Source organism: Pinus tabuliformis, chromosome 2_2 (assembly GCF_031772625.1).
Source record: "Pinus tabuliformis cultivar Carrire ecotype Pingquan chromosome 2_2, CPIR1, whole genome shotgun sequence".
In the NCBI taxonomy this organism is placed as follows: domain Eukaryota; kingdom Viridiplantae; phylum Streptophyta; class Pinopsida; order Pinales; family Pinaceae; genus Pinus; species Pinus tabuliformis.
Window position 1 is genome coordinate 222,327,269 of NC_142300.1, and position 25,589 is coordinate 222,352,857.

Genomic DNA, 25,589 nt, shown 5'->3' on the forward strand with positions numbered 1-25,589 from the left:
GTCCACCACCCGAACAGAGTCTTCCTCTCCGTAGGTGTTCTCCAACCTAGTGTCTCTGTATCTCCTACCTCTATAACAGATGTAGGTCTTTCCCCTGGTGTCATAGATTGCTAGCTCCATAGGCTAAGTTAGATCTATGCTCTAATACCACTGTAATATCCCGTTTTCGAGATATCCCTCAAACCCAAGCAAACTCCAACCAAATACGTCCAAATGATATAGTGACCAGGAAACTCAAAGTGATAAAAATAACAGTGGTACAACATATAATAATGTGAGCATGAAATATAAGCAGATACTCAAGAAACGCAGAGAGAAATGCTAAGCTATTTTATTATACTGAGTAATGGAATGAGTACAGGAGGTGATCAGAAGGATGGCACCTCGACTTGCACAAAGTGAAGAAATATAGTCAGAATAGCAAAGGAATGGCCTCTCTCTGAACTGCGTCCAAGCTGCAGGAGAACTGTTGTGCTATTGCTACTGCTGGAATTCAAATGAGGATTTGGGGTTGTTCCCCTCCTCAGAAAATGCTGAAACTCTGGAATTAGACTCTACTCAAGAAACCCAGAAAAACCTAGAAAGCTTTTATGAAATAGTTGACCCCCGCAAATCACCCCCTTGGGGATCTACGTTGTTCCTCAAGGCTCTGCGTTGCCATTAAATAGAATCCACCAAAACTCAGCTCGAAACTCTGCCAAAATCCTCCAATATGCAAGAGTTGATCCCTTGCTCAATCTCCCAGCTAAAATCCTATGCAAAACCCTCAATCCGGAACTCCCACCAAAAGAACTTCATCCCTCTCTCAAGACTGCACAGTTATCCAAAATGCTCAATTCCTCCTCACTCCAAAGATCAATCCTCCTGCAAAAGACTACTGAAAACTACCTTGCCCGAGTAGGCACTTGAAGTCCCCCAGGGCTAAGGGTGCGATCTCCGAACGGAGACACTCAATGCACTAAACAATGCTGCAGACCAGCTAAACAGCCAGCGTGCTCTAAGTCGAAGTGACTAGCTCAAATGCACATAATCGAATGACAAAATGAGGAGGCTCGCCTCCCCTTTATAGCGTTGTCCTCTCTCAATCCCAAGTCCCACCTCCTCCAACGCAGTCCCTTTCCTGCCACGTGTTCCTTTCCATCTGCGCAGTCCCTCCAAGTGTCTGCATGGGCCCCATCTCTGTGTGGTCCTTTGGCCCCCTTGGCTCCCCTTTAAGTCACAATGTTGTGCTACTAGGAAGTGACTTTATTCTAGAGGTGAGTTATGTCCCCCTTTTCCTCACCTTTTTATTTATAAATAACTATAGAAGGCAAAATTGAGAAAAATCGAATATTCCAATTAGCCATGGCTAATTAGGAATATTAAATGATATGCTTGTTGTTTCATTCAATTATGTGCCAGAGTGAGGTTATCCTTTAAGATTTGGAGAACTTGTTGTTGATGCTCGATGTGATCTTCCACTACTTGAACCTTAGATTTTCTCTTAAAGATGATGTGATGGATGGTGGATGATATCCATAAAGTTCCATAAATGTGGTCATGTTTGTTGTAGTATGGAAGGAAGTGTTATATCACCATTCAGCTAGAGGTAATCACTTGACCCATTATGTTTGTTTATCAGATACAAAGCAACGAAGATATCCTTCCAAACATTTGTTCATTATCTCAGTTTACCCATCAGATTGAGGATGATAAGATGAGCTATGAGCTAATTGAGTACCAAGACAAGAAAATAATTCCATCCAAAAATTTCCAGTGAAAATGGGATCTTTGTCACTTACTATAATCTTTGGATTTCCATGAAGCTTTTGAATTGTTTCCATAAATGCAATATCAACTGTACTGGCTTTAAAAGGATGAGATAATGCACAAAAGTGTGCATGCTTGGTAATTCTATCAACTACCACCATGATGGAACTCTTTCCTTCATACTTGGGTAAACCTGTGATAAAATCCATTGGGAACTCCTCCCAACGTTGACTTGGAATGGTTAAAGGATGTAACAGACCCGGGGTCTTAATTGTCTCAATTTTATTTTGTTGGAAAACCAAACATTATGCCACAAACTTTTGAATATCAGATATGAGGCCATCCCAAAAAAATTCCTTCTTGACCCTATGGTAAGTTTTTAAAAATCCCAAGTGCCCTCCTAAGGGAGAGGTGTGCAATTCCAAAATATTTTGTTTTAGTTGGGAATTATTACAAAGATATAAGCAATCTTTATACCATAATGAATCATTTTTCCTGCTAAATGTATCAAATGTACTGGGATCTTACTAGAACTTTTAAATGAGTGACCACACCTCTTCATCATTCTTCCATTCATCCCTTGCTTCGGTTATCCACTCATGTTGGTTAATAGAAATGGCACAAAGCAGTGCTTCCACATCCTCATCCTTTTTTGAGAGTGCATCTTCAACAACATTTTGCTTCCCTTTTTTGTAGATGATTTCAAAGTCATAACCCAACATCTTTGTCACCCATTTTTTCTTCTCTTCTGAAGATAATATTTGTTCCAAAAATTATTTAAGACTATCATGATATGTTTTTACCTTGAAGTGTCTTCCCATTAGGTAAGGTCGACATTGCTTTAGTGCATGTAGTATTGCCAACATTTCTTTCTCATAAATAGGTTTGTGTAAATACTTTCCTTAGATTGGATGACTTTCAAAAAGCAATGGGTCTTCCTTCTTGCATTAAAACAACACCAATTCATTTCCTAAAAACATCATATTCCACAATAAAAAATTTGTGAAGTTTGTCGTAGCTAAGGCTGACACTTGGCACATTGCCTCTTTAAGATGTTCAAAGGCCTTTGTTGCTTTTGGAGTCCAAGAAAATGCATCTTTCTTTAGTAATGATGTTAGAGGTGTTGCTATTCTCCCATAATTCTTAACAAACTTGCGATAATACCCTGTCAACCCGAGAAATCCTCGAAGATGCTTTATGGTTGTGGGGATTTTCCATTCCTTAATGGATTTAATTTTGTTAGGGTCTACCTTAACACCCTCATGAGATACAATATGACCCAAATATTCCACCTCCTGTACTCCAAAGAAACATTTGGAGGTTTTTGCATATAATTGTTTCTCCTCCAATAGTTTGAGCACCCTGTCAACATGTTGAACATGATCCTTCCAAGACTTATTGTAGATTAGTGTATCATCAAAAAATACTAACACAAATTTTCTAAGGAAGGGTTTGAAAATGGAATTCATCAAACCTTGAAATGTGGAAGATGCATTAGTAAGGCCAAAAAGCATGACCAAAAATTCATAATGACCCTCATGAGTTTTGAATGTTCTTTTTGGAATGTCTTCAGTCTTAATTCTAATTTGATGATATCCTAAATGAAGATCCAACTTGGTGAAGTAAATTGCTCCATGTAATTCATCCAACGATTCATCAATGACACGAATGGGAAATTTATATTTAATGGTGAGCTTGTTGAGATCCCTATAATTTGGACACATATGTCATGATCCATCCTTCTTCTGCACCAATACTATTGGAGCAGATAAAAAACTTTGACTGGGTTGAATTATGCGAGCGTCTAACATTTCTGCAACCATACATTCAATTTCACTCTTTTGGGCATAAGGATATCTGTAAGGCTTGATGTTTGGACCCCTAGTGAGCATAATTGTGCAATTACACCCTGTTTTTCTTTCTTCAGAAGTTTTGTCGTGCCATTAGAGTTGATTATATTTCCTAGTTTCCCTGTGTTACCCCTTAATTCAACTTCCTTTCCTTCCCAAAAAAAATTCAAGAAAAGTTCTTAAAATTCTAAAGCTGTTGTCCCCAAAGATTGTAACCATTTGACTCATAGTACAACATCAACACCACCCATTGGAATGGAAAGCATTGGACTATTCAATACATATTCCCCCATGGTTAGCTTGATATTATGGCACTTTCCTGAGCAATTTATAGTTCCTCCATTTGTAACCATCACTTGCTGGATATAAGAAGCAATTCAATTCCTTAGCTATCTTACAATGAATAAAATTATGGGTACTACCTGAATCAATCAACACTACTACCTTTTTCTTCTTGATATATCCTTTTATCTTGAGAGTTTGAGGAATGGTAATTCCTGCAAATGCATTACAAGATATGGTCAAATTCATTTCTTCTTTCTCTATGGTTCATTCCTAGTGTCAAATTTTTTGATGTTTCTTGTTCATTTTCTTCCTCCTCTTTACAATCGATGTAGAATAATTTCTTCTCAAAACACTTACGACCTTTGGTGTATTTGTTATCACAACATAACAAATCTCTCTTGCTTGTTAGGGTCCCATCCTAACCCCCTTATTTATGTAATAGGATCGAGTCATAGTTATAGTTAAGTAAAGAGTCAATAAAGCCCATATTAATAATTGTAAGTGGTTAACCCACATTTAATGAAGGGACCACAGTTAGTTGCAAATGGGCCATGGTATTAGATAGATGGTATTAATAAGAACCATGGTATTGCCCCATGGTATTGCATGTATGAATCCTATATAAAGGATAGAGACTCCCCTCGAGGAGCATCGTGTCTTATTTTGTATTGAGCTCAGCTCTATTGGAGGTTGCCCCCTCGAAGAGGCAAGTGAACATTGCTTTCTGAATAATAAAATACTTGTTGTTATTTCTCATTGTTCTATGTTCTGGATATATTTCTTCGCATATTTGGTATTCTGGTATCGTCTTGCAGGTTAAGAGCATAACAAGTGGTATCAGAGCGCTTTCCAGGGCCGGTGGGATCTCCAATTTTCAGCAAAAATTTTTTTGGCTAGAGATGTGTTCCGGTGTCTTTAAACCACGGGATCTGTCGTTAAGCGCATAAACCTGCAGATTTGGGGAGGCATGCACGCAGGAAATACAAGAATTGGTCATGCTTTTTGGACTCCCTTGTAACCCCTGTGGGTACCCCTTCAAGTAGTAGCACATTAGACAAAACCACACACGGACTGTCTTCCAAGTACCCTCTGTGTATATCGGAAGCCCCCTAGCTCCCTTGAAACCTTGCCATAGATAAACTGTTGACCGTCTTGCTGCTATAGTACACCGAGAACAGCACTTAGAGAGATTACTCGCGCGTACAATAGGGTAGTCGGGTTGTACGGCTAAGTGTACGCTTGATCCTCCTTGGTTAGTACCCTAAAAAATTGGGCCGAGTACTACTGTCAAACCCTTATGTATATTGTAATCTGTAGCACCTGACACTCCTGGAGACCATAGTTCCCTTCTCTATCTCTGGATCACGCATAATCTTTGCCAGATCAGATCTTGCAAGTGGGGTTTTGTCGCAGTAGCAACAATCAGTTTCGCCATTCAGATCTATAATAACAACCATTCAGATCTCTCAGATCCATCAGATCCGCCATCCAGATCTGAGTAGTGTGTGGGTTCCTATACCTGGGTGTGATTTTCGCAGGACTTTTGGCAGCATTGACATTTCTGGGATTCGGCTACTGTAGTATTCCTAAGCAAGGAGTAAAACTTCGTTCAGAGTAAAAATTAGGACGACGAGCTGAGCAAGGTGGTACCATTCAATTGTTAGTGCAAAAAAAATTGGGCGGTCCCAAATTTCAAGTGCATCGGATCGGTGCATGGTACAAACTAGAGCTCAAGCTATGGCCAATGAGAGGATCGACAAACTTGAATCAACATTGAACGAGGTACTGTTGTCGCTGAAGAACATAAATGAAACACTCTCAAAGGGCAAGATGGAGGAACGCGTGGAGGCATATATTGGCAATGAAAACAATGAGGGTGAGTCTAGCCAGTCTCTTCACCTCTTTGGCACCCACCAACAATCCCATCCGCAACCACCCAAGCTGGACATGTATAAATTTGATGGCTCTCACCTAGTCGCATGGATAGCACAAATGGAGCAATATTTCACTCTGAATTACATCCTGGATAATGCGACTCAACTTAGTGTGGGTATCATGTACTTGGACAATGAAAGATGGCAATGGTGGCAATGGCATCAACGTTGCTATGGAAGGCCCTTGACTTGGGAGACATTCAAAAAATCTCTTATGGATCGCTTTGACCATGAATCTGACTTTTTGGGTCGTCTCACTAAGCTCCGATAGATGGGAATAGTGAATGAATATATTGCAGCCTTTGAAGCCTTAGCTTTCCGCATTGGAGGACTACACGATGAGTTCTACATGGAATGTTTTGTTAGTGGTCTCAAAGAAGCCATACAAGCCCACGTCTGACTACACCACCCTAGCTCATGGTTGCATGCTTGCAGGATAGCTCGTGAAGTCGAACGTGCATTAGCGGCCCAGTCCAATCGCCCAAATTTCATTGCCAAGGGTCGCCCCCCACAAGCTCAAAGCACTACCCAAACACTCAAGGTTCAAAAGGTGTCACCAGCATAAATGGCGGAAAGAAGAAAGTAAGGATTATGTTACTACTATGATGAGAAATACTCCCTAGGGCATAAATGCATGGAGCCCAAATTCTTTCAAATTGATGTTATTGATCACAGTTCATCAGAGGAAGCCCCACCACTTGAAGAACCAAAGGAGGAAGAAGAGGACAACCAACAAGACAATGTACCTGAAGAACTAGTTATCTCGATGCGTGCTTTGGCAGGGATTTCTTCACCTCAAACTCTCAAAATCAGAGGTTTTATTAAGCATCGCCCAGTAGTAGTCTTGATTGATAGTGGAAGTACACATAATTTTATCCATCAAAGAGTCGCGGAAGTAGTGCATTGTTTTGTCTGAGCAGTTTCTAACTTCCAGGTCCAAATTGCTGATGGGGGAACAATGAAATGTGAAGGCCGCTGTGAAAATGTCAAACTTCAAATGGGGGATTATTGGTTAAAGACCCACATGTTTGCCATACACATGGGAGGGTGCAACATTGTCCTCGGTGCTGAATGGCTTCGCACACTTGGCCCAATCACAATGGATTTCCAGGAGTTATATATGAGCTTTAAGCAAACAACCACACACATACCCTCCACGGACTCCAGGCGGGAGCTCCCTCTATCATTAGCTCACATCGAATGGAAAAATTGTTAAAAAAAGGGCCACCATGGAGTTTTAGCTCAATTTAATGCCATCCAGGCCTTCGAACCCAATTCTCTTCATATTCATCCTGAGATGCAACAGATCTTAAACAACCATCTGCCAGTCTTTGACAAGCCTCATGAGCTTCCACCCTCGAGAGGGGAACATGATCATAGCATTACTTTGGTCCTAGGGGCCCAACCACCAAATGTGCGCCCATATAGATATCCGTTCACCCAAAATAATGAAATAGAAAAAATAATCAAGGAACTATTGGAAGCAGGTGTCATTCGTCCCAACATTAGTCCTTATTCATCGCCGGTGGTCATGGTGCTCAAGAAAGATGGGGAATGGCGTATGTGTCCAGACTTAAAGGCCCTTAATAAGTTGACAATCAAAGATAAATTTCTCATCTCGATTGTCGATGATTTGCTAGATGAACTAAATGGGGCTCAAGTATTTACTAAGCTTGATCTTCGCTCAGGCTACCACCAAATTCGCATGAAAGAAGTAGACATTCCAAAGATTGCTTTCCGAACTCATGAAGGCCATTATGAGTTCCTAGTCATGCCATTCAGTCTTTGTAATGCCCCATCCACTTTTCAGAGCCTTATGAACCACCTGCTCAAACCATATCTCAAAAAATTTGTCCTTGTTTTCTTTGATGACATCCTCATCTACAGTCGCACCTGGGCTGCACATCTTCAGCATGTAGATCTGCTCTTGCTACTACTCCGCAACCATAAATTAGTTGTCAAGATGTCAAAGTGTTATTTTGGCATGGAAGAAGTTGAGTATTTGGGCCACATTGTGGGGCGTGAAGGTGTCAGGGTGGACCCCAAAAAGATCTAGGCAATCCAGGATTGGCCTCAACCTAAGACCTTGAAGAGCTTGAGAGGATTTTTGGGTCTCACAGGCTACTATCGCAAATTTGTCCACAATTATGGTCGCATTGCTAGGCCCCTCACTCAAATCCTCAAGAAAAATTCATTCCTCTGGAATGATGAAGCACAACAGACCTTTACAGCTGTCAAACATGCTATGTGTTCCACTCCAGTCTTAGCACTACATGACTTCACCAAATCTTTTGTGATTAAATGTGATTCTTTGGGTACGGGTATTGGGGCGGTCTTAATGCAGGAAGGTCGACCCTTGGCCTTCACAAGCCAAGAACTAAGTGGGAAGAATCTGGGACAATCTACCTATGAGAAGGAGGTGATGGCCATCTTACATGCAGTAGATACCTGGTGAAGATACTTATTGGGTCGACGTTTCCAAATCCGCACAGATCATCAAAGCCTTAAATATTTTTTGGAGCAATGCCTATCCTCACCACAACAAAATAAATGGCTCGCCAAAATGCTGGGATATGATTATGAGATAATTTACAAGAAAGGGCACGAAAATGTTGTTTTAGATGCATTATCCCGCTAATTTGAGGAGGAAAGTACCCTGCTCGCAGTTTCCCTTCCCATTCCAGAATGGATTGAAGAGGCTCGCAAGGAATGGTTTTCACATCCCTGGCTCTCCCAACTCATTAATCAATTACAAGCGGATCCAAATTCCACAATGGGCTACTCGTGGCAGGATGAGATTCTTCGCTACAAGGATAGAGTCGTAATATCACCAACATCCACCCTCAAAAGTCGCATTTTGGTGGAGTTTCACTCATCTCCCACTGCAGGACATTCAGGCTTTCAGAAGACGTATGCTCGCACTCAAAGATCATTTTTTTGGACAGGCATGAAAAAGGACATTCTTACTTTTCTAGCTGAATGTGACGTCTGTCAGCCCCACAAAGGAGAAACAGTCAAATCCCCAGGCACATTACAGCCATTGCCCATACCGGCCTCAATATGGATGGAGGTTTCTATGGATTTCATTATGGGTCTTACAAAGTCAGGAAACAAGTCAGTCATCATGGTGGTTGTGGACATAATTTCTAAGTATGCTCATTTTTGCGCCCTACCCCACCCTTTTACATCGACTTTGGTCGCTCAATCTTTCATGGATCAGATCTTCAAATTGCATGGCATGCCCACTTCCATTGTGTCTGATCGTGACCTGGTCTTCACCAGTAACTTTTGGCAAGAACTCTTCCGGCTACAAGGTACCCAACTACAACTCAGTACTTCCTATCATCCACAAACTGATGGTCAAACTGAAGTAGTCAACAAATGTCTGGAAACCTACCTTATGTGTTTCACTTCAGAAAAGCAACATCTCTGGGTACAATGGTTACCTCTAGCTAAATGGTGGTATAACACCAACTATCATGCCACCACCAAAATGACTCCATATGAAGTAGTTTATGGTCAACTCCCTCCTTCCCCTACTTCTTATATCAAGGGATGCTCGAAGGTACAAGCAGTGGATCAACTCCTACAGAACCGCACAACCATGCTGGCCCATCTTAGAGAGAATCTTCATCAAGCTCAAAACCGCATGAAGCAACAGGTAGATCAACATCGTTCAGAACCTCAATTTCAAGAAGGGGATCAGGTATTTTTGAGGTTGCAACCATATAAGCAAACATCACTCAAAGACAAGGGTTGTCAGAAACTATCTCCAAAATTCTACGGACTGTATCAAGTACTTCAACGCATTGGAGAAGTTTCCTACAAGCTAGCTTTGCCACTCACTGTAAAAATCCATCTAGTTTTCCATGTCTGATGCCTCAAGAAAGTGATTGGGAACAATTGCAGAATTCAAAACAGTCTACCTGAACTGGATGAAGAAGGGTCAATCTGGCTCCAACCTGAACAGGTTCTGGACACACGAGAACGACACCTACGTGGCCGCATGATCAAGGAAGTCCTCGTCAAGTGGAAAGGCACCTCTCTGAAAGATGCAACCTGGGAACCATCCACTATTCTTCAGCAATTTCCGTAGCTTCAGCCTTGAGGACAAGGCTATTCTTATGGGGGAGGGCATGTTAGGGTCCCACCCTAACCCCCTTATTTATGTAATAGGATCGAGTCATAGTTATAGTTAAGTAAAGAGTCAATAAAGCCCATATTAATAATTGTAAGTGGTTAACCCGCATTTAATGAAGGGACCACAGTTAGTTTCAAATGGGCCATGGTATTAGATAGATGGTATTAATAAGAACCATGGTATTGCCCCATGGTATTACATGTATGAATCCTATATAAAGGATAGAGACTCCCCTCGAGGAGCATCGTGTCTTATTTTGTATTGAGCTCAGCTCTATTGGAGGTTGCCCCCTCGAAGAGGCAAGTGAACATTGCTTTCTGAATAATAAAATACTTGTTGTTATTTCTCATTGTTCTATGTTCTGGGTATATTTCTTCGCATATTTGGTATTCTGGTATTGTCTTGCAGGTTAAGAGCATAACTTTGCTCTTTTTTCCTCCAATTTTTGTGGTTCAACCTTGTATGTTGTGGAAGACTAGGAGCAGCAACACTTCCATCTTTATAGTTGTGAGTGGTATACTTGTTTCCATAATTTTGCTTTCAACTTTTCTTGCCACCCTGAATGCCTTCTCCAATGAATTAGGTTCCCGAAGGCGAACCTCGTGTTGGATTTTAACTTTTAAATTCCCTATGAAGACATCAATCCTATGCTCTTTTGGAATATCGGTTACCCTACTATTCAATTTTTGGAAGTCTTCAATGTGCTTCGCCATTGAACCCTTTTGTTTGAGATTTATCAATTGGCTTAAGAAGGTGTTTCTCTTTGTATCTTCATAATGTGTTATCATTTCCTAGGGAAAAATTGACCAGGTTACAAGTGGTTTACGAGAACAAAGCCAGCTATACCATACAAATTGATTGGGTTCTACATATAAAGATGCAAAAGGTACCTTTTGTGAGGGTTGCACATCTTGTAGATCAAAATATTGATCCATCTGTAGTATCCATGTTACCAGATCCTTGCCATCAAACTTCCTCATATCTATCTTTGGAATGTGGTGGTTCTTAAACCCCACATTGGAATCTCTCAAATCGTAATTCATATTCCTTTTGTCCTCCTCATGATTTTCATGGATTGCCTTGTCACCACTGGGAAGCCTTTCTTGTAACAACTTTGTCAACGCTTCCAACTTGACATTCATCACATCCATGTCTATTTTAAAAACATTCATGTTGCCTTTTATACCATCCATGTCCCATTTTAAGCAATCCATGTTTCCTTTTATACCATCCATGTCCCCTTTTAAGCCATCCATGTCATCTTTCGTTTCTCCTTGAGAGAGCGAAATTTGTTGCACTTGGTCCTGTAACTTTGATATATCATGTTGCGATTCTTCTTCTTCATGTGTCATAATAGAGTTTTCTAAGGGCTTAATGGGTGTAGAATTCTCTTGTTTGGGAGGAATTTTAGAATAAAATATTGATATCTATGCTTCACTATTCCCTTTGAATCACTTCAAACTATTTTTTCAAACAAAAATTATGCAAAATAAAAAAAAAAAAAAAAAAACACATATTTTTCTTGTTTTTTAGGAGTTTGATATTAAAATGGTTGTAACTCTGTAATTTCATATCTCCAAGGTATGAAATTCAGTCCTTTGGTATCCCTCTGAGTCTTATTTCCAACCCAACAAGTTAGACCAATATTGAATTCTTTAAAAAAGAGTTATGCCCAATCTCCCACGATGACTTAATTATAGACTGGTTCAGTAGAGCGAACTTGTACGGAGTACCACGTGTCATTGTTTCGACCTTCGACCCTGAAAATGATACCCCAAAAACCATAGTCTGTCCTCTTTCTATCACTTTTTACTAAATTCAAATCTGATTCTCAGAGAGAAAGTTATGATGATTTTGCCTAGGTCTCCTGTTTGAGATGGAATTCTAGAGCTTGCAAAAACCCTAACTTCCTCATAACATATAACCTAAAATATAGCGAGAGAAGATATGAAATTCATACACGAAGTTCACCAAGATTTTGGCTCCACGTGGTTGCAATTTCAGCTTCGGAAGCTTCGTAGAAAAATAAAGTTAGAACAAAAATGCCACGATGGCCTGTTTGAAGCAGGGAAACCCTAGAATCCAAAGTTCTGATCCCAAATGCTATGCAACCAGCTCACAGAAAATATATATCAACAACTTGAAAAATATCCTCTTTGAAGGGGAAATCTCCTTTACATTACATAAATTAATAATTCTTCGATAATACAAATGAAAAGACCTCCTTTGTATATATAGGAGTTTAAGGAGTCACAATATAATCAGAGCCTACATAACAATAATAATGTAAGGGCACAAAAATAAAAATAGTGGGCTTATATGGGGTACAACAATAAAAATATGGGGGCTACATGGGCACAAAAATAACAATAAGGGGGATACACTAGTATTATAGGGACCTAACATGCAAGCTACAACTTGTTGGGAGCACCCACACCCCCTTCTACTAATGCAAATGGAAATTGGCATCCACTCATAGTATTTACCCATGGTATTATAACTAGCGAAGGCTATAAATAATGGCCCTCACTTTGTAAAAGGACAAATTCGTTCACCATAATACAGTTCCCAAAAGTTTCTTTCATTTAATAAATGGTTATCTTCCTTATGTATACAATGCATATTTTGAATATTGTGTGGCTTCTTTCCTCTCCCGGTGTTCAAGTCTCCTATATCTTGGTCCCCCAAATATGGATCAATGTTATTAGAGTGGGTTGTGATTCCCTAACAATCATGATTTGAAGGGTCTCCAATGAAAGTTCTTAGATTTTCACATAGTCTTTTGTTTGTGTCTTGGACTCTATTGGAAAGCTTCGTAGAAAGCCAAGAAATTTGATATTTTAAGAATTATGATTTCCAATTGCAGTTCCTAGGTCTTTTATGCACAACTTACATTCTTGTTGAAGCAACTCCAAGCATCTAGAGAAGGTTATGAGCTCCTCAATCAGATGTTAGCGCCATTTATGTTGCAATGCCTTGGCTTTTGCCTCTTTTGACCCTATAAACTCCCTGATAGAACGCATATTCTCCAACTTTTTCATTCTCCTAGATAAGCTCGAGCACAAGCAACTCCCAATTCTTATTTTTCTTATGAGGGATTGAACTTGGGAAACAACAAAAACACGCTTAAACAAGCTATCAATCAAACCCTCCATCTTAGCCTCAGTATCATCGAACGTAGCCTGTACATTATTTGTGACCTTGTCAACCAAAGCTCTAATATGTGTCTATGGATAATCAATAACTTTGTCATTTTGATGTTGCATGGCATGAGAAGGGGTCCTTAGTTCTCTATCCATTATGGGTTTGCCTAGCACGATGTTAGCTTCACAATTCTATACTTTGTTCCATTTCAATGTCTTGGGCAACTTCATCTATTCTTTCATGGTGACCCCAAATTTGCTTCCATACCTTATACAAGTTTGCCTCAAGTAAGGAAATAATTTCTTTGTGATTTTTGTGTTTCAAAGTTGGGACTCGATGGTCCAAAACCTGGACCTCATGCGCCTCATCTTTTCATAGAGCTTGTCGTGGGATTCATATTAAAGGGTTTTTTTAGCTCGGTCGTAGAACGTGGACATATTAACTTGGCCTCCTTCAAATGATACCAAGACCACATTGGCCAAGTTCATTTCATCCTCATTAGACCATTTCTTGGTCATATGCTTAAAAAACTTACTCAGTAGTTCCAATCCATCCAATTTGTGATTCGCATCCCCGGGGACCGAGGGATCTTTCAGGTATTCAATATCAATTTGCGATTTGTTTATGCTAGCTCTTATTTTTCTTGAATTATTCTTCTTTTTACTCATTGGCAACTTGGTCTTTGGTATTCTTCATAACTGAACTGCGACGTGGAGTCTTGGGCTCTGAGTTAGAAGATGCAGTAGAGGACTTGATTGACTAAGCACATAACTTATCATGGCCCTTCTCTAGTATAGGTGTTGCAGGAAAGGGATATCCATCACAATAAACAACACATACATTATCTACTGAACACAAATCAATTTCCCATGAGCAAGATGCAAGGTTTCCACTGATGTCGCCAGATCACAACCCTCAGGTGATTTTATTAGGGGCCTTCTCATCTTCTGCAAGTTCATCCTCTCTTAACACTATGGCACGACCTCTGTAAAGTCCTCTCCCTATGAACTATGTTGCATCTGTTAATTAGGTGCTTGGTGAGTGGAAAACCTAAGCCTCCCATGCTCGCATAAAGATTTATGATGATTTGCTTGCTAATGGCTACTATACTACAAGGCTATGGATTGGAAAGCCATCATTTGCTCTAATTGTGGATTTAGGAAGCATTGTTACATATGTCCCCTGTTTAACCTATACACGATGTGCCAATCACTAGGATCCAAGATTTCAAATGGATTTTTCAGCACTTACCAGCCTATAAAGTGTGGTTTAGATTGTGGTCTTTGTGACATAGAAAAAAATAAAATTCAACTCAAAATATATACTAAACTATCATCAAGTAAACCTATGTATCTATGTGTTTCTTATGCATAGGAATTGCAGACATATTTCAAATCACCAAGACTTTTAAACCAAGTCATTCTGTTCAAGGTCGATTACATCTATAATCATCATATTGATCAATCAACACCAAAATAAATATCTACAACTCAGATCAAGCAACAATATTAAAACTTATCAACTCAATATGTATATGTGACTATTATTAAACATAGCCACGTATGTATGTGACATTCAAGAGTACATCCTGCGTATAGATCTTAAACTACTAAATTAAGTTATCTCTGCAAACAAAACCCATGTCAAACACATGTCTTATAACACATACTGTAAAAAATCGTAGATCTAAGAAAACACATTCAAATCATAGCTCAATTGTAAACATTGATCCTGCATTGATTAACAACTTAAACATTTGAAAATCAACCAAGCATATCCATCAGTTTTCATATCTCTCAGATCTTAGCCATCTTCTTTCTCCCTAGTGCACACCTTTTCCAGATCATATCACACATGAATAATTCATTAAATGCACCCTTAAAACTCTTCGATCTCCTTCTCCTTATATGGATTTTTGTTTTTCCAACACCACAAGAAAATCCTTTGGTAATCTTGTTAGTAATTGTTGACGAGATTAAATAAACATTTTCATCACAATACTATGGGCGATTACCATGGGAAGAGCTCCTAGTTTTATAATTTCCATGGGTAGGATCACATACACGAACTTTGTTTATTAAATCCATTTATGTACACAAATTTTCTTTACAAGGATCATGTATACTTTTCAAACTTCACATTTTCATCTTTTATTAAGTGAAACCTGTAACAAAGTTGCCAATACACTTCCTCATTTCTGCAATACATGTACCAATATTCTTGTCATCTGCGTTAATTCCATAATTATGATATTATAACTAGGTTGACATCAACGACATATTTGACATGCAGGTTTCCATCTAGGACAATACGTTAGCCATAATGCCAATGCATTTGAAGCACAATTGTTGCCCATATGAACACAACTATTTTGCTTCATCTCATTGAATAACAAAATAGATTTATTCACCTTAATAGCTTGGCATAGCATGTAAAATATTTTACATCCTGAAGGTAACAAGCCCATCCCATTTCCTCCATTCTACTACAAATTGTAGCACTATTGCTTACAAGTAGCTTCACTGAAAGTTCAAGGGGTTATCTCAACCAATTGTACTTATTGGGCATTTGGCTAGTTTTGTATCAACATCTAACCAAATTAATCCCTTGGGTTCAACTCATAATGCTACATTAATGGGTTTATAAGGGAGCCCATGCATAAATGCTAGGAAGCATCCCTTGGTTTTCCTAGAAGGATTTTCCAAAAGTAGCTCCACCAATAGTGGAAACATATTTACATATGTTTGGAGATGTATTGCATGAGTTTGGAGGTGTCAAACTTGTTTCCATAGTGAATTATGAGGTAAAACATTTGCCTATATATGGGATCAAACAGAAGGCAAACACATTGTTATTTCTAGTCTTTTGTTTTGTTTTTTTATAGTCTAGATGAAATTACTTAAACCATACCCATTTATGGATTTCTCAAAGAATGCAAAGATGCATGTCTTAAACTGATCCACAAGATGGAGGAGAGAGGTTGTGAATCTAGTGTTCAAACATACTCTGTGTTAATCAAAGAACTTCACAAACAAGATAATCAATTGGAAGCAAAAGCACTTGGAAATCAAATTATGAAGAAAATATTTGTTTTGGATGATGTTATTTCATGAATGGTTTTGAAAAATTTTAATGTTACCTTTGTGAAAGGAAAAAGGTGCATTGATGAGACAATTAAGTTGTTATGGGCTACAGGGTTGTGTACCATAAAAAACCCTGGGGTGAATTGAGTTCCTATGGACCATAATAATGTACCTTGGAAGATGGCAAGAGAAAATTTATTTCCTCATCTTTTTAGAAACATTAAATAAATATTCCCAGTGTTTAAGCTGTGATTTTGTGGCTAAGGGGAAGAAGATGGTAAGCATATACTGGTTCTGGTAAAACTTCCTCATTTCTTATTCCTATTGTATCATATATTCTAAAATTGGTTTTTATCCTTATGTTGATGGTGTTGGACCCGCCAACATTTAGGGGATATCCCCGGTATGAAGTCCCAACTAGACCTCACATCGTTTGGTGTAGGATTCTAATCTAGTATGATGGCCCGATTTCCATTATCTTAAATGTTTACCTTAGCTCTTCTAGTCAGCATGAGAGAGTGGTATGCTTTGTCTTTGAGGTTCGCGTGCCTGATGAATGACAGTGTTACTTGTGTCAAGGTTCTTTTATCGCAGAGAGAGAGGATGGAAGTGAGTCTCTAGTCGATGGGGAAAAAGTTCCAACTCTATCAGAGACACACAACACAACATGACATGCACAACTTCTGGAGGAGCAGTCCACACGGATGCGGCAGTCACAACACACATGGGAAGGTAGCATGTACAACACCCAACAGAGCATCCCACATGAGTGCGGTGGTCGTTATAACAAGTTTATGTGAAAGGTTTTGTATGATGTCCGGTGATGAAACCCATGCGGGAAGGACATTGTTAACAACTTATACAACACATTTTCATCAATATATGCATTACAGTGAATGAAAGAGTTCAATTGTTTTAACACAGGTCAAAGAAACATGCATTATAAGTGTTCAATATTAGTTCTTACAACAGTTACAATACATGTGTGAAAACGTGTTGGCATGTTATCAGGTTTATGAATTAAGCGAAAGTTCCAAGACACATCGATACACATCTCCTTACATGTGCTCTCCTTGTTCATCCCATCCGTCGTTGTGTCATGTCTTATCCATATAACTGTATCTGCAATCACACATGATGACACGCCATCAAATCCATAAAGCTCCTAGTCTACCATGATGCATTATTATTCGCTTTCGGATGCAGGTGACCGGGAGAGAGGACAAGGCTATGAAACGCGCAAGGAAAGTTTCAAGCTGGGATGTGAGCTCTAGGCACTACTGGTGAAAATTGCGTAGAAATAACTGGGAGACTGATGGACTATCTGGATCAGCAGTAACTGTCCGCGGGATCTGGCTCAACTGGAGGGTAGATATGCACAATTTCTGGAGGGAAGCCATGTGGGAAGCAAAGGGGCTTGGCAACAAAAACTGTGCAATTCCTGAAGGGAGGAAGTAGTGGGCTGCAGGAGGCTTGGTAGAAAAAACTGCACAATTCCTGAAGGGAGCTGACAGCGGGATGCTTGGCAGCAAAAACTACGCAATTCCTGGAGGGAGCGGCTGCGGGGTCATTGGTGACAAAAACTGCACAATTGCTGAGAGGATGGTCTATTGAACACCTCTGTGCAGTTTCTGAGTTAAGCAAGATGTTGCGCAGTTGAGGGGCTTGCTCATGTAATATGCACATTTTTGTAAGTGAGCAGCCGGTCGGTTGATTGGGTGGTTGGCTGGGAAAACTGCACAATTTTTTTAGGGAGACGGGGACAGACACTGGATGTCTGTCCGGCCTGTCTGTGCAATTTCCTTAGTCAGCAAAGCGAGCAAGGTATGCAGCTTTTGCATAATTTTTTAGGGGAGTGAGTCCCGGGGTCACTACCCGATCAAAATCTCTGGTTGACCAACAGGAGGTTTGGTTGATTAGCTTGCGGGTAGCGCAGATTGAAATGGCTTGTTGACACTTCTGTGTTGTTCTGGGTGACAGTCAGTCGAGTCGATTATGGGGTGGAGATCCAGCTATTAGAGGGTGATTCGGTCATTAGAACTTCAACAAAATGACTAAGTGTGTGAGCGAGTGAATTTGTGCATACACGACCTTGCAAACACACACTCAACATGACTTGATGACAAGATGCCTCAAACCATCAAGACAACACATACTCAACATGACTGACCGACGATGTGAGCGACAAGCGCAATGCTTGTGATAGATCGTTGAATGATCGCGACGATGCTTACACGACAGTGCATACAACTTCATGTGTGAGTGTGAAAGATGTTCACATAGCGAATACAACTTGTACACACGAAGCAAGACCTTGTGTGTGACCAGAACATGGCTGCAAGCATGACATTGTGACCAACATGCAAAAAGTTGTCCGTCAAACGGTCAAGCAAGGAGGGTGAAAAGACTCAACCCGAGCTCATGGGGTGAGCCCAGATGCTTGAAAACATAAAAAATCTAAGCGAGGCTCCGAATTTGGATGCAGGGCAAAATTTTCCAGGTTGTTGCAGCTGTTACAACGCTTGGCGACACACTAGTTGAATTCCAGATTCTTTGTTTTGGTTCGTTTACAGCACAGGGCCTTGGTCCTTCAGGGAGTATTGAATCAATGTGCGGGTTACTTTGGCTACCCCACTTACCCCATGGATAGACATGGTTCACCTTTTGCCAACTTAGTCAAACACAACAAAAGTTTCAGCTTGATCACAGTGTTTTGAAATCGGGAAGGGTAGTTTGGCTCGCGAGTTGAAAATTTCATATTATAAGTTTTCATCTATGGTGTTGCTTCGCTGCCAGCAGGCCTGGATAATACCCCGGCGGAGTTGATGAGCCCCAAATTTGGTAACATTTTGGGCTCATTTGGCCTACTTACCCTTGCTCAACCCTTCATTTTTCATAACTTATGCATCATTTTTTTAGTATATTCATGTCATTTGTACGAAGGAGGGCAGTCACTATTCCTAGGTGGCTAACACATGTTTATTTCAGGTTTTTTGACATTTAATGGAGCAAAACCACGCAGATGAGGGCTAGGAGACAGCCAAGATGGGATTGAGGTTTTGTAGGAAGGTTGTCCACAGCATTGAATGGCCTTCCTCATGATCTCCACCCCAACTCCGAGCTCCAACAGCCACCACCACCGAGCTAGAAGGCAGCCAAACAGATTGTGAGGAAACAACAGATTACTCTTAGTTTGGACATCCAAACCCCACTAATTTAGGAGGCCAGCTTGGCCCTTGTAATGTATAAATGATGAGGCTGTAGCCTTCGATGGGGACTTTTGAAACTTTGTTGCATATTCTGGACTACGAGCTGATAGCTCTGTTTTTCTCTTTGTAAGCCATTTTTGGCATGTTATTTGACTTATGACTATTATCTTTTAATTAAAAGAAGGCAGATTTGAGTTCAGTTCTGAGTTCTTAGAGGAGCCATAGCTCTCGGGGTTGGGCCCAACCTGAGAGCAATAGGCCTCCTTTCTTTGTATTGTTACTTTTCTTTCAGCATTGTATTTCTTTTCCTTTACATGCATTTGGAAACACAGTTTGCTGAGTTGAATTTCTTGGTGTGGTTAAGTAGGTTGGTTTTATGAACAAAGTTGCTTTTAGTAGTTTAGATTAGAGTTAATCAGAGTCCCAAAAAGGGTTGACTGCACGCTCACTTCCACCTCTGTTTAGAGACTGGAATTGCAGACCGTGCCACCCACCAAAAACATTGTTTTACATGTTCATGCAAGCTTTGATGCAATGTTCTCGGTTGTAGCAACATCCATGTGTTTAGATCTTGTGGAATGAATCGTTGCTTCAATGCCATGCAAGAGTTTCCTTACAAAATCACGTTGCTGTTCTATGGTTGTATAAAAACAGTTAGAATAGGTTGATGAAATCTCGGTTTTGTGCAAGATACGGATGATTTGTTTCATTTACACTGTGCAGTACTACTCCCTCAGTCCCCTATCCTTCTAGGCCGTGCCTAGGCCATCCACTCATCCCTTAGTTAGACCACTTACCTCCTAACTCTTCTACCACCCACGTGACTCTACCTTTTCGGCCTTCCATTTCCTCTAACCTCCTCTAGGCCAACCAGCTTTGCACACCCCCTCTTCATCTCATCTCTCTGTCCATAAGCCATCACAAGCTCCCCTCCTACCTCCCTGTCCATCCATATAGCCTCTTCCACTCATCCATCACCCAAAAATCCTATTGCAGAACATTCTGTAGGAATTAGTGAACTTCCTGTAGAAATTCTGAACATCCTATAGAACCCCTGCAGACTTCCTGTAGAAGCTTGTAAACACGGTTGCCAAGCATCTGAACTTTATGAACTTCTCTGAAAGGATGCTAGGGATCCCTTAGACCCTCTCTGAGCCTTCCTGACCTTTTCCAAGCATTTCCCTCCTTGATCTATCCCTGCACTGTCAAGATCCAGTTAGAAGCACACACATAATAATTCCAACAACTTGAACAAAAATACAAAAATATGCTTTCTTTAGATCAAAGTAGTCTAGACACATGCATCTCACCTTCCTAGAAGTAATGGCACCTCTTTCAGTATTTTGCATTCCCACCTTTGCATCAGTAGGACTAGCTGGTAGAATTAGGGTTTGCTAGGGTTTTCATTTCTTGTTGGCTTTCAATTCCTTCCTACAGTAGGTTAATTTCCTTTGAGATAGCTTTCGTTCATCGGTTAAAAAGCTTCTTCTGAGAACCCATAGAAGTTGGCTTGAGCCCTAGCGGACTTGTGCCAGCTGACCAAGTGACAGCTGCGACAAGAGCTAGTACTTGTGCATACAGCACCGTCGCTTCCAAGTTTGTTACGAACTACCGGGTTGATAAAATTAGAGAACGAAGCTCCAGGAGTTGTAGCATTATTGCTACAATACTGGAGCCCCCCAGGAGTCACGCAGGAACACACACATTGCTCCACTGCCAACGAGCTTGGTCAATACCCCGGTGGAGTTGCATGCTTCACCTATCTACACAGGAAGCCTTTCTCTTCTTTTGCCTTTCTTTTTTAAGAGGACTGTGCATATGCACTTATTTATTTTTGGGGCAGAAGAGGGATGCTGACTTATTGAGAGCATAAGAGGTTGTTCCTTCAGAGAAGCATGTAAGACCTCTGACATAGGTTTGCTCGTTTAGATTTTCCCCTTCTCTCTTACTACTAGTTGGATGAGCTTGATCACATAAAGGAGAAGGATGAGTATAGGCATGGGGTTTCCTAGTGAGGACACAGGTTCATGGTTAGACCCAAGATTCCCTTGCAGATGACTCGTATTTTCCATTAAGAATTCATCGACTGAAGGTTATAACCAAGCACAGAGAAGACGGACGCAGGACAGGCCAAGTGATGCAGTGTCACAAGACTCTTTAGATATCAGCCACATGTTCAAAAGCCATAACTCATTAAAGGGAAACACTTATTTACAAAAGACCAAAAATAGAAAGATGCTAAACAAACAAAACAATATGAAACAGAAATAGTAAGCAAAGAAATAAACAAAATAAGCAACATACAAACTTATGTACATGGCGCAGTGTGCGGCTCGGCCTATTGAAAATAATGTTTGAGATCTTGGTAATTGATAGGAATATTGTCAATCCTCATATCAAGTTATTGCAGACGATAAGTGTAAGGGCCAAGCTTCTCGTGGACTGTGTATGGACCAATCCACAGGGATTGGAACTTCGTATGCTTGCCTCTCTCTTCATGGGGTTTATCCCATTTCAAGGCTAAGTCACCATCATTGAAGTTAGCTTTCCCTGCAGAATTCTTGTCGAACCATCTCTTGATACGGTTCTAGTGGAGTATAAAATTTTCTTTTTCTTTCATCCTTTCTTCCTGCAGTTTGTGAAGTGTATCCATCCTACGTGGAACTAACAGATAGGGCTTGCCTTGGTATTCTTGAGATGGTAGGATGGCTTCTTTACCACAGACTAGGAAGTATGGTGAGGTATTCAGAGAGGTTTTGGGTGTTATGCGGTCAGCCCATAAAGCATTCATCAAGGCAGAGTGACAGTTACGTTGCTCAGAGTAAACGATATTTTTTATTATATGGATAAGGTTTTTGTTTGTTGATTCTTCGAGACTGTTTCCCTGCGGGTAGTAGTTAGATGAATGTTTCAGCACAATACTATTTTGTAATGAAAAATCATAAATCTTTAAAGATGAAAATTAAGTTGCATTGTCAAATACAAGTGATACTGGAATGCCAAAGCATGAGATGATGTTCTGCTGGAGGAAGCTAATGACTTCCTGGTCGTTTACTTGCTTGAGCGGAACTTCTTTTGTCCAACGCGTGAAGTAATCAGTTGTTGTTAGAATGTAGTGATGTTTTTTCGACGAATGTGGGAAAACTTCCTCGATGATGTCCAAGCCCCATTGTTGGAATGGTTCGGTCATTGCAACAGGGTGCAGTGGGGCTGCTGACCTTCGGTTTTTGTCGGTGCATCGGTGACAAACCGAGAACTTGTGGGCGTAAGCTTGTGCATCCTTGAATAATGTGGGCCAGTAGAAACCAACTCACATAAATTTGTGTGTAGTGGTATTTCCCACGAAGTGACCTCCGACTAGTCTGTCATGCAGAGCTTGCAAAACCTTCTCTGATTCATGTGCCTCCAGGCACCTGAGCAAGATTTTGTTACTGTGTTTTCTGTAAAGCACACCGTGCACCAACTATTAGGCTAAATATTTGAGGCGCAATGCCCTCTTCTATCTTATGGAAAAGTGAGAGGGTATGGTGTCGTGCTCAAGGTAATGGCACACATCTTCATACCAAGAGTTTTTGTTTACATTTGGTGGTGCTAGCACTACATCGTACATTTCAATTTCTTGCTCCCAGACGGTGAGCTTTGTTTGTTTCTCCTGTCCGTGTATTGCCTCAGCTCCAAGTTTGCGGAGACCATGACCCTTGACAGTGTGAACTGACTTGATGTCAAGATCATACTCTTGCAATCTTTTCATCTAGTTCACATGTCGTTCATCCATCTCTTGTTGTACGAGTAGTGAGCGGATTGTTGGGTGAGGCACATAGACTATGCAATGGTTCTTCAGCAAGTAGGGCCTGAAGTGTTTGACTGCCTTGTATACTGCATATGCTTGTTGTTCAATGACGGGGTAGTTGAATTCGGGTCCCTGCATGCTTTTTCTCATGAAGGAGATGGGACGCTCATCGTTTAGTTCATCCTTCCAAGTGAGTACTACAGCGAGTGAGTTGTCGTAGGTGAAGGCGTATAGCAGGAAGTCTTTGTTGAAATTTGGGTTGTAGAGTGCAGGTGCTTCTGCAATAGCCTGCTTTATACGGGTGAATGCATACTTTTACCTCTTTCCCCAGCTATAGAATACATCATTCTTGATCATGTCTTGCATTGGTTTTACTATCTGCGTATAGTCCGAGATGAATTCTGGAGGAAGTTTATCTTTCCCAAGAAGGACTGCATTGTTTTCTTGTTGGCTAGGTGATAGATCTGTGTAATAGTCCGGACTCATTCCGGATCAACCTTGATCCCACTTTTAGCAACGATGTGCCCAAGGAGGTTCCCCTTAGACACTGCAAATGTGCTCTTTTTTGGATTCAAGGAAATCCCGTATTTCCGACATCGCTCAAAAATTTTCTTCAGGTGGCGTATGTGGTCTTCTCGTTTTCTTGAAAACACACTCGCATAATCGAGGTACACCACTACGCTCTGTCCGATGAGTCCGCAGAAGGTGATGTCCATGGCACGTTGAAAGGTTGCTCCTGCATTCACAAGCCTAAATGGCATTTGTCTGTATGCGAACGTACCCCACTTGGTACAAAAGGTAGTTTTGAGTCTATCAGGTTCCACTACCAGAACCTGATTATATCTTGAAAACCCGTCAAGTAAGGAAAACATTTGTGCCCCAGATACTGTTTGCAAAATGTGCTCCATAGACGGCATGGGGTAGTTGTCTTTGTCCGAGGCATGGTTCAAGTTCCAGAAATAAACACATAAGCGGATTTCCCCAGACTTCTTACGTACAGGAACAAGGTTTGAAACCCATGTAGAATGATGAACTCTGTATATGATCCATGCATCCAACAGCTTGGCGAACTCTTTCTTTATGAGGGGTTTAAGCGATAGATGTACTTTCATCAGCTTCTGCTGATATGGCTTGACCCCTTCTTTAATTGGAATGATATGTTGGATTATTCGTGTGTCGTAAGTTTTTAGATCATCATATGTCCACTCGAACACGTCCTGGTACCGTTTGAACAAGCGAACAAAGGCTCTCCACTCCTGCTGCGTGCAACATGTACCGAGATTGACGAACTTCAGATCTTGTTCTGTTCCCAAGTTAATCAGTTCGTGCATCATGGTAGAGCTGTGGGTTTTGCTGTTCCTTGACCCCTGAAAGTGTTCTTGCAAGTCATAGAGTTTTTCCAACGATACCACGCCTTTGGGGATGAGGTGGCCTTTCTTGATATATGCCCCAGCTTGCAAAGATCGCTCGTGCTCATCTTCGTCTATAGATGCATCCTTGAAGGTATCAACTTTGGCCATGAAATGCAGTATCTGTTGATCATCATCAAACACGCGTAAATTAGTTATGGTATCTGGGATAGATGGTCTACACAAAATTTCAATAGTAAATATATCCCTAAACGGTGGCATTCTAGACGCTGCGTTTTCCAAAGCATTGGCAACTGCATTACGCGTTCTTGGTACAACAATGATATTAAATGCTTGGAAGTTAGAGATCAGTCGCCATACCTCTTACTGGAATCTTTTGAGATGAGATGATAAACAGTGAATGGTGTTACATACCTGCCATACCACTATTTCCGAATCACCTACCACTTTGAGCGCGGCCACGTTGAGGCTAATGGCTTTTTTCAAGCCCAACACGAGTGCTTCGTATTCAACAATGTTGTTTTTGCACTCGAACTCCAAGCGGCTCGAAATAAAAAGTTTCCTATTTTTGGCGTCAATCAAGACATTCCTGGTTCCTGAGCCATCTTGTGTCTTTGATCTATCAAAATACATGGTCCACAACTCGTCTGTACATAGATTGTTCAACGCGCTTGCACTACCGCTAATGCTATTGCTACTAGTGTTACAATGCATTGTACAAGTTTCATTTCCATCAATTAGGCAAGGAAGGGGAACCAACTAGGTATCTGGTGGGGTTGGAGATGGTCGTGCGAGATAACAACCCAATGTTGTTTCCATGAGGCAGTTGTCAAACATGAGTTATGCGAAGGCCAATGGTTCATTCTCGCCATTGATGGGAGTGACATTGTGCCTCATATATCTCTTGGATAACACCCATATTTTATTGTTTTTCCCTTATATGGAAGCCACATGTGCGACCATTCTGTAGCGAAGTATCTGTTCATCTTGTTGGACCAGTCTCTACTGAGTAATAAGCCATATGCTTCTGGTAT

At 40.7% G+C, this 25,589-nt stretch overlaps 1 pseudogene; it reads right to left on the minus strand.

The window, feature by feature from the left end:
- Positions 1-13,250: 13,250 nt before the first annotated feature.
- On the minus strand, positions 13,251-24,976 carry LOC149192113 (uncharacterized; annotated as a pseudogene).
- Positions 24,977-25,589: the final 613 nt, after the last annotated feature.